This window comes from Thalassophryne amazonica, chromosome 19 (genome assembly GCF_902500255.1).
Source record: "Thalassophryne amazonica chromosome 19, fThaAma1.1, whole genome shotgun sequence".
Taxonomy (NCBI): domain Eukaryota; kingdom Metazoa; phylum Chordata; class Actinopteri; order Batrachoidiformes; family Batrachoididae; genus Thalassophryne; species Thalassophryne amazonica.
Genome location: NC_047121.1, coordinates 65,409,259 through 65,420,131, shown reverse-complemented (window position 1 = coordinate 65,420,131; position 10,873 = coordinate 65,409,259). Strand labels below are relative to the sequence as shown.

Sequence of the window (10,873 nt, the reverse complement as noted above, 5' to 3'; positions counted from 1 at the left end):
GTACCTCTCGCTGTAAATGTGACACATTTGGCACCACGTCTTTCTTGCTGCGTGCAGCGCTCACGTTTTCCACCAGTGCAGATTCCTCAGCCGTTCAGTTACTCTTGACATTTGTCTTATTATCTGAATATTCTTAATTGTAGTTGAGACAGTGCCAGCGGAGACAGTCAGCCGAGAGACACATCAAAACATCTCCAACCGTAAAGGACCAGACAGCAAGCGTGATGGGCAAATTAGTGTGAGGCAGCGCCTAAACGGTTGGCGAGGGTGCAGGGAGGGGAGACAGTGTGTGAAAATCAGAGCAGGAGCAGAACACAGAGAGACACAGAGCGGCCGTCTCCATCCCACCATTCAGCCTCCTGCTCCCGAAGCACTTCGCCAGATCACAACCCACTAACTGATAGAGAAATAAATTAAGGATAGGCTGCTCAAATAGATATGATTCTAAAAACGATTTAAGGAGTGGAACCGATTGTGCATGTCTGATTCCTGCACTTCAGAGTCCTCACCCGGGGGGCTTGGCTTTCAAAGCTGAGTGACTTGCACGGAGAAGCACTCCATTAATAAAGTTCTGTTCTCCTCTGAACCCCCTGCTCCCACACCCCCGCCCCGCTCCCTCCACAGAGGACCTCACCCAGCCAGGAGAGCGATCTCTCTAATGATGTTCCAGAGTGCCGCGCTTTTTAATGAAGCCGCTGTCACGAGTTGAACCGGTTTGTTGTTCGGCCTGCACAGTGTTGACCTCAGCAAGCTGAGGTCAAGCTCTGGCTGCATACTATGTACGTATGTGTAGCAAGGTGAAGTCCGGATTGAAAAGATGTTCCCGCTAGCTTGGCTAACGGGAAATTCCCCTTTGGCTGACCTGGTAGAGTTCTAGTCTTTAGTTCGAGGAGTCCGGGGTTCGATACCAACCAAAATCACACTATAGAGTTACTCAACGCAAATATGGGGCACATATAGTACATACAAGACAATAAATGCTGTATTTTCCGGAGTATAAGATGTGGTTTCTTTTTTTTTTTTTTTACTAATTTGAGAGGCACTAGTTTGAAAGGCTTTTACTCCACTCATTTATTCATTTGTAATCTTTTGCATTATGCGTTCTAACCAACAGGTATTTCTGCTAAAATAGTTGCAAAACCAGACAGACAACAACAATGATAACAATAACCAAACAGGTCATATTTCCACCAGTTTTGAGCGAAATAGTAGTATAACAAATCAAAGGTTTATTTTAAAGTTAAAGGTATAAAGACATAGATACACAAACCCCTAACTGAATCTAAGTGTACTATGATCCAGTCGATGACGATTTTAATATTACAAGTGGATTAAGCGTGTCAGTACCAGATCCGTACCTCCCGCCGGATCCGATCACATGTGCAAAAAAACTGGCAGTGTTTTGTGTTTATGCTGTTTACAGCAAGGGTCTGTTTTCTTAAGAAATATCAATGAATACAACTTAGTACTAGTTATTGCCAGTGGTGGGCACAGCTCCGATAATCCGATAACAAATAATTATTGAAGATAATGTTTTCATTATTGGATTATCTTTTTAAATAACTTTAAAAACCATTAACGGACCAATTATCTTCCGATTAATTTTTGTCCGATAACTTTTAGACCGATAAACAAAGTTGAACAGCAACAAGCATTTAAAATTAAAATGTTTTAAAATTTAAAATCAGTTCAGCACCTACCTGTTAAAAATTTTGTAACAGATGTACAATTTTACCCTCTGCAAACAGAAGAGCGCTGCTATTATAAAAAACGTCTCTATCCTCTGCAGACAAAGGAGAACTGGTCACCAAAAAAAAAAAAAGTCATTTCCTTTAACACCATACCGATATGCTGGCAATACCACCTAAGTCATCCAGAGGCATATATTTTTAACTTATGGTTCAAATTTTAACCAAACTAATTTTGGACAAGTTATTTAAAATTACTGTCATGTCTGAAGTTTTATGAAGTGAAAATATCAGACTTATGGTATGGAAATTGAAGACTTAACAGTATTCCCTGAAAACTCCCTTCTGTCTGATCATTTCTTAATAACATTTACATTTACTCTGATGGACTACCCAGCAGTGGGGAATAAGTTTCATTACACTAGAAGTCTTTCAGAAAGCGCTGTAACTAGGTTTAAGGATATGATTCCTTCTTTATGTTCTCTAATGCCATATACCAACACAGTGCAGAGTAGCTACCTAAACTCTGTAAGTGAGATAGAGTATCTCGTCAATAGTTTTACATCCTCATTGAAGACATCTTTGGATGCTGTAGCTCCTCTGAAAAAGAGAGCTTTAAATCAGAAGTGCCTGACTCTGTGGTATAACTCACAAACTCGCAGCTTAAAGCAGATAACCCGTAAGTTGGAGAGGAAATGGCGTCTCACTAATTTAGAAGATCTTCACTTAGCCTGGAAAAAGAGTCTGTTGCTCTATAAAAAAGCCCTCCGTAAAGCTAGGACATCTTACTACTCATCACTAATTGAAGAAAATAAGAACAACCCCAGGTTTCTTTTCAGCACGGTAGCCAGGCTGACAAAGAGTCAGAGCTCTATTGAGCCGAGTATTCCTTTAACTTTAACTAGTAATGACTTCATGACTTTCTTTGCTAATAAAATTTTAACTATTAGAGAAAAAATTACTCATAACCATCCCAAAGACGTATCGTTATCTTTGGCTGCTTTCAGTGATGCCGGTATTTGGTTAGACTCTTTCTCTCCGATTGTTCTGTCTGAGTTATTTTCATTAGTTACTTCATCCAAACCATCAACATGTCTATTAGACCCCATTCCTACCAGGCTGCTCAAGGAAGCCCTACCATTATTTAATGCTTCGATCTTAAATATGATCAATCTATCTTTATTAGTTGGCTATGTACCACAGGCTTTTAAGGTGGCAGTAATTAAACCATTACTTAAAAAGCCATCACTTGACCCAGCTATCTTAGCTAATTATAGGCCAATCTCCAACCTTCCTTTTCTCTCAAAAATTCTTGAAAGGGTAGTTGTAAAACAGCTAACTGATCATCTGCAGAGGAATGGTCTATTTGAAGAATTTCAGTCAGGTTTTAGAATTCATCATAGTACAGAAACAGCATTAGTGAAGGTTACAAATGATCTTCTTATGGCCTCAGACAGTGGACTGATCTCTGTGCTTGTTCTGTTAGACCTCAGTGCTGCTTTTGATACTGTTGACCATAAAATTTTATTACAGAGATTAGAGCATGCCATAGGTATTAAAGGCACTGCACTGCGGTGGTTTGAATCATATTTATCTAATAGATTACAATTTGTTCATGTAAATGGGGAATCTTCTTCACAGACTAAGGTTAATTATGGAGTTCCACAAGGTTCTGTGCTAGGACCAATTTTATTCACTTTATACATGCTTCCCTTAGGCAGTATTATTAGACGGCATTGCTTAAATTTTCATTGTTACGCAGATGATACCCAGCTTTATCTATCCATGAAGCCAGAGGACACACACCAATTAGCTAAACTGCAGGATTGTCTTACAGACATAAAGACATGGATGACCTCTAATTTCCTGCTTTTAAACTCAGATAAAACTGAAGTTATTGTACTTGGCCCCACAAATCTTAGAAACATGGTGTCTAACCAGATCCTTACTCTGGATGGCATTACCCTGACGTCTAGTAATACTGTGAGAAATCTTGGAGTCATTTTTGATCAGGATATGTCATTCAAAGCGCATATTAAACAAATATGTAAGACTGCTTTTTTGCATTTATGCAATATCTCTAAAATTAGAAAGGTCTTGTCTCAGAGTGATGCTGAAAAACTAATTCATGCATTTATTTCCTCTAGGCTGGACTATTGTAATTCATTATTATCAGGTTGTCCTAAAAGTTCCCTGAAAAGCCTTCAGTTAATTCAAAATGCTGCAGCTAGAGTACTGACGGGGACTAGAAGGAGAGAGCATATCTCACCCATATTGGCCTCTCTTCATTGGCTTCCTGTTAATTCTAGAATAGAATTTAAAATTCTTCTTCTTACTTATAAGGTTTTGAATAATCAGGTCCCATCTTATCTTAGGGACCTCATACTACCATTTCACCCCAATAGAGCACTTCGCTCTCAGACTGCAGGCTTACTTGTAGTTCCTAGGGTTAGCTTTCAGGCTCCTCTCCTGTGGAACCAGCTCCCAATTCGGATCAGGGAGACAGACACCCTCTCTACTTTTAAGATTAGGCTTAAAACTTTCCTTTTTGCTAAAGCTTATAGTTAGGGCTGGATCGGGTGACCCTGAACCATCCCTTAGTTATGCTGCTATAGACTTAGACTGCTGGGGGGTTCCCATGATGCACTGAGTGTTTCTTTCTCTTTTTGCTCTGTATGCACCACTCTGCATTTAATCATTAGTGATTGATCTCTGCTCCCCTCCACAGCATGTCTTTTTCCTGGTTCTCTCCCTCAGCCCCAACCAGTCCCAGCAGAAGACTGCCCCTCCCTGAGCCTGGTTCTGCTGGAGGTTTCTTCCTGTTAAAAGGGAGTTTTTCCTTCCCACTGTCGCCAAGTGCTTGCTCACAGGGGGTCGTTTTGACCATTGGGGTTTTTACGTAATTATTGTATGGCCTTGCCTTACAATATAAAGTGCCTTAGGGCAACTGTTTGTTGTGATTTGGCACTATATAAATAAAAAATAAATAAATCAGATATGAGGTCTATTAGAAAAGAAACCGACAGTTTTATTTTTTTTAAAAACTATATGGATTTGAATCACGTGTGATTACATCAGCCAAGCTTGAACCCTCGTGTGCATGCGTGAGTTTTTTCCACATTCCACTGTTAAAGGAGATTTTTTTAATGAAAGACGTGCGGACGGATTGGCGTGTCGGCCCGCAGCCGGCGTGGCGCGCCGCCACAGGAAAAACACCTCCGTGTTGATAACCATTTGTAAAATCCAGGCGGCTTTTGGTGGCCTTCAGTTGAGTGAGTATCTGAGAAATTGTTTAACAGCAGGGCATGTTCCAACTTGTCCTTAAGGCTTCCAACGGAGGTGTTTGTCCTGTGGCGGGCACGTCTTTCATTAAAAAAATCTCCTTTAACAGTGGAATGTCCAGATAAACTGCTGATTCCGACCTCTTCTGAAAGTTCTCTCACGACGTCCTGGGTCAACAGAGGCTTAAATTTGGAGGTTTTTAGCTTGAAACAGGATGACGACGTCACCTTGGAGCGCTGCGCGACGTCCCACTCCGTGGGAAGTCCTTACAGCGATAGAAACAATCCAAAATCTCTCATCAGCCGTTACAATTTTCACCGAAAACCAGCTGAATTTCTCGAATGGTGTCCACTCGGATGTGCCTCACAGTTTTTGAAAAAATTTTGATCAAGCACAGCGCCAGTCTCTCAGCAACTTCTCAGACAAAGGAATTCCGACGAGGGGGCTGGACCACTCCTTCCACAAGGCATGCTCACAGGCGAATGACGTCACTGACAGGCGTGAAAAAAAACTCTTGCATGCCCACGAGGCTTCAAGCTTGGCTGATGTAATCACACGTGATTCAAATCCATATGGGTTTTTAAGAAAATAATAAGGTCGGATACTTTTCTCACAGACCTTGTATATGTTTTAATTTTAAAGTAATGTGCTAATTTTTAAGGTTTTGTGAGCACATGTTGTGCCTTGCAGTGCATTATGGGTAGGATAGTCTAATCTCAGTACGTTCACGACAGGACAAATGCATTTCAGACACTCTGTTCAGGCTCCGCGGACAACAGCATTAAACTCTAGTGCCTAAAACTCTTGTGAATATATTCTCTGGGTTTATAGACGTCGTTATTGTATTTGCGTTTGTTAAATTCCACGCATTTGAAATGTAGCAGACACGGATTATCTGGAATTTTGTTTTGGCAAGTTTTCAAGGCCTCTCCTGCCATCTACTGGCCAGTAGCGTTCATGGCAGTGTTCGCCCTAAGTACTAAGCATCTGGGTACCAGTAAATGGCAGTGTTCTATTTATTTTGACCCCAGTTATATCAGATGGTTGTCAAATCAATTTTTTGGCTTTGCAAATGGCTTTTTTTTTTTTTTTTACAAATTAAGTTTAAAAACAAAACAAAACAACAACAAAAAAATAACATTACAAGACAGCTCTGCGGTGTTTGCACAGGCACAGTGCAAGCGGTTGGACGCTTGTAGCCCCTCAGCAGCAGGATAACGTCACGACGGCCGACCAGAATAATATCAAACAGGTTTGATTTTCATTCGACCATACGATTGGCGATCAGGAGGTGGTCGTCAGATGTTAAACGTAGCTTGTTACTCCATGTACACTACACGATGCAGGACGCGTGATTAACCTGAAACTCGGTCCCAAAAATTCTCGCACGAATGAAAAATCATCTGAAAAAGGACTAAAACTCGCACAGTGTAAAGCCAACATTTATGTAGACAGTATTGAGTGTACGTTTTACAACATCATAAAACGTGTGCACGGCACTAATAAAATGAGCACACATTCTCTCCACATGCAAAACATTTTGTGATGACACTTCCAGGGCTCCATAAAAATGCCTGTTTTTACAAATAAAAAATGGAATATTTTACAAAAGCACATTTATCTGTAAACACCAATACACGACACACATCACATTAACGTGTTGGTTTACATAATGAATGACTGAACCAATCAGTGTTTAGCAGAGGCACTTTTACCCAAAATCCTTTGCGATCTGTCTGTGTCTGTTACAAAACCTCAGAATTAGTACATTTGCAGAACAGATCTGGCAGGTGATACAGATCTTGTACTGCCAAAGCTTGTTTTACTACTACTTTTCCTTCTTAAACCATGTCCGATAAAGCTACCCAAACATCTGGGCTATTTGGGGATGGTGCAAACCCACGTTAGACACTCATTCCTCACATCATCTGCTTTTCTCGATCTGCAAGTATTACATTTATGACACACGCTGTTGATGATCTATGTGAATAAAATAGATGCGTATTTCAATTTCAATTTTCATTTTTTTTTTCATTTATATAGCGCCAAATCACAAGAGTTGTCTCAAGGCGCTTCACACAAGTAAGGTCTAACCTTACTAACCCCCAGAGCAGCAGTGGTAAGGAAAAACTCCCTCTGAGGAAGAAACCTTAAGCAGACCAGACTCAAAGGGGTGACCCTCTGCTTGGGCCACACGTATTTAAAGACAAAAAGTGAATGTACTTCTCAAGGTTGCACCATGGCTGCATTGGACTGTGCTATGAAATAGAACAAGACTGACACACACTGTTCATCTATTTGAATAAAATACACTTTTTTTTGTATTGGAAGCAATGAAGTGTGTTATCGTACTTCTGTGTTTAACTCAGCAGTAGTGCTTAATGGTGGCTCACTACACTGGCACAGTGCATAAAATGAAACACGAGAAAACTCGCACTGATTTAGGGAAGTGGATGTAATTTACCCAACATGATCAATATTTGGTCAATTCTAAATGGATTCAGTTAGATCAGGACATGCCTAGATTTAATCATAATGTTGGACCTCTGTAAGTAACTGCAATACTGTTGGAGAGTTTCTAGTAGAATCAGACAAACAGACCTCTGCTAATAAGGGTGGCCAGATGTCCTCCTTTTTGCCACAAATTCAGATGTTGCTATTGACAGTCCGGCTTCAGTTTTGAAATGTGTGTTTGATGCATTTCAAAACTGAAGCCGGACTGTCAATACAAAACGCCAGAAACCATCTCAATTTGTGGCAAAAAGGAAGACATCTGCATGTCAACATTTACGTAAAGTTCTCATCAGTAAATACGTAGGTGACGTCACCGTTGGCGTAGAAAACCCAAAACAGACACCAGACCACAAATATACAAGTTCAAGTATTGCTACATCCATAACATTAACCCAAACCAATACTCACCATCTTGCACTGTGGTGGTAAAATTTATTCTTTTATAACTGCGATGCTACCTGCACTCTGACTGGCTGATTACCAGTCGGATATTCTCCCATATCGGACCAGTATCCATGACAATCAGCCCGAAATGTGTATTTTCGTTACAAACCAGATGCTAAAAACATGATTAGAAAAAGCAAGTCGGACATGAACATACTCCATAAATATCTAAACAGCACTCGAAAAACACACAGATTGAAAATTTACCAGCTACGACTGGACCATCTGTTAGCAATTTCTTCATGGAGGTGAAGCCAACAAGTCGGACTACGAGCCGTCAGCAACTTTCATATTTGGGCGATACTGTAAGATTGCCTGTTTATTTATATAATAGCCATATAATAAACAAATTATTAATCTCACTTGCTCGGTTTGTACGAGATATCAGACCTACGTGTTTTTCGCTCGGTCTGTACTGAAAACACGTCGGTCTGATGAAGGTTGTGCATAGTTTTTAAATGATAAATCCACCTTTTTCAATATGGTGCATATGTAGCACGCACTGAATTGTGGGTATTTCACATTAGTGTAGGTAAAAGATCAGTGGTAGGAGGCACAATAGACAAATGTATGTTTGTTTTACAATTTGTTATTTATGCTATGCTAACACTAGCTGGGCTCTTCTTCTGTGCCTTGCTTTCTCCTACTATAGGTGGTGCTGCCCCCGGTGGTGAACAAAATGTGAGCAGAAGCAGAACCAACTAATTCCAGGAGAAATCTGCTTACGTGCCAAAATGGCACTAAAGGGTTGAACGAGCAGAGGCAGCTCGCTCAGACAGAGGAGCAGCAGAGCAGCAGTTTGAGTCCTGAGTCTCAGGATTAGTCATGGGACTGGGAAGGGGCCATTAGGTTTGAATGGACAGACTCAAACCCGGTGACTCCATCTCAGACCAGATGGAACAGAATCACTAGGAGGGAGTGACAGCGAGAGAACGGGTAGAAGAAATGTACACAACTTCCTGCAGCATCTCACATGAATGTGGCACAAATTTTATCACTCAGCTGAAGCTGAAACCTGAGCTCGCGACCCTTTTAACTCAATATAGTGTTGGATTCTTTTCTTCTTCTTCTTTGCATACGCTAGAAGCAGGCAGGTGAGTGCGGATAATTGAGTGGTCTGCAGGCATGTAGTCAGAGATAAGTGAAAGAGTCAGAAATTGAGTGTGATGTTGGGGTGAGGGCCGGGCCCTTTATTTGATGGAGAAAAGAGCAGCAGGAAAAAAGGAGAGGAGGACATCTCTGAGGAGGAGAGATAGACACTGCCGGAGCGAGGAACTCGGAAACAGAGCAGGGGAAAGATATGGATGGCAGGCAGCAATTACTGAGGCTGCATGTGAACACAGCTGTGTGTGTGTGTGTGTGTGTGAGTGAGGATTGAGATCTCCGCCTACCTAGGCCCCTGCTGACTTTCATACAGGCAGATCACAGGCTCATCATGTCAGCTCTGTTTGTGGAAATCCTCCCTCATCAAATGACAAATTTGCTACACGTTTACCTTTATCAGATCTGAGAGGAGAGGCGCTGAGGACGAGCCGAGGGGGAACCGGGGGCGCACACACGGGGAAATGTGCCTCTGTCACCGCTACCGTCGAGGGGCCAATTACTTGCTCCTCCGAGAGCAACCCTGCCATCTCAGGCCTTTCATTCAGCCGCCCTCAGACTCCTCCTCATCCTCTCGCCTCTGCTGTGGAAACATCTGGTCCTGAATATGCAATGAGTTTGTCAAAGTGAATACACCCACGTCCTGCACACAGCTAATATTTGCTAACATCAAACCTGTCTGTTCTACCTTTAGAGCCGCACGCCACTGGAGCAGAACACCGCCGACCCCCCGTTCTGAGGTCATTTACATCAAGCTCTTTGGAATAAATGTGGGTGACATTGCAAGCTTATTAATATTATTATAAAATTTGGAAAATAACAATAATTAACATCATTTTAATTATATTTGTGCTCTCTGAAGGTGGTATCTATAGGTGATTCCACCTTTTTATGTTTGTATCAAGGTGTTTGGTCAGATTTTCAGATTTCATATTACATCTATTACAACTATTCGTAATCTTAATTTTATTTCAAATTTTGACATTTTTTACAGAGCTCATTTTATGATTATTGAAATGTTCAAAATGTATTATTATTTATTTATTAATATATCTATCTATCTATATAAACTGTAATATAGTATATATATATATATTAGTATAGTATAGTGTATATATTGTAATAAATCCTAAATCGTCTTCCCCAACATGTCTTGGTCAACCAAGGAAAAGACATTTTGCCTGGAGGCCTATTTCACCAACACATCATACCATTTGGAGCATAATTCTGAAAGAACATGACTTTTATGCAAAGCGACCAACATAACAAACATTGAGGAATGACTGTACACACACTGAAGTTTAAGTCCAGCAAATTTCAAGAAATGTACTGGACCTTATTACAATTTTTATGGGTTCTGTTTTTCTTGGGTCTCCCTATAATACGTGGTCTATTAGATAATAAACCGACCCTTTTATTTATTTTTTTTAACTATATGGATTTGAATGACGTGCGATTACACCAATCATGCTTGAACCCTCGTGCGCATGCGTGAGTCTTTTCACGCGTGTCGGTGACGTCATTTCCCTGTGGGCAGGCCTTGAGTGAGATGTGGTCCCGCCCTCTCGGCTGAATTCCTTTGTTTCACACGCTGCTCGAGACGGCGCGCGTTGCTTTATCAACATTTTTTCTGGACCTGTGAGGAATATCCGAGTGGACACTATTCGAGAAATTAAGCTGGTTTTCTGTGAAAAGTTTAACGGCTGATGAGAGATTATGGGGTGTTTCTGTTGGTGTAAGGACTTCTCACGGAGCCGGATGTCGCGCAGCGCTTCCAGGCGCCATCGTCAGCCTGTTTCGAGCTGAAAACATCCTAATTTAAGACTTAATTCACCCAGGACGTC

The 10,873-nt window shown here is 41.1% G+C and overlaps 1 long non-coding RNA gene across 1 annotated transcript in view; it reads left to right on the top strand.

The window, feature by feature from the left end:
• The first annotated feature begins 1,958 nt into the window (after nt 1-1,958).
• Nucleotides 1,959-10,873, top strand: part of LOC117531693 — an 18,551-nt gene continuing 9,636 nt past the window's right edge. The window contains exons 1-2 of the long non-coding RNA XR_004566702.1: nt 1,959-1,969; nt 6,141-6,145. This is a non-coding gene — a long non-coding RNA (uncharacterized LOC117531693). The remainder of the gene's footprint in view (nt 1,970-6,140; nt 6,146-10,873) is intronic.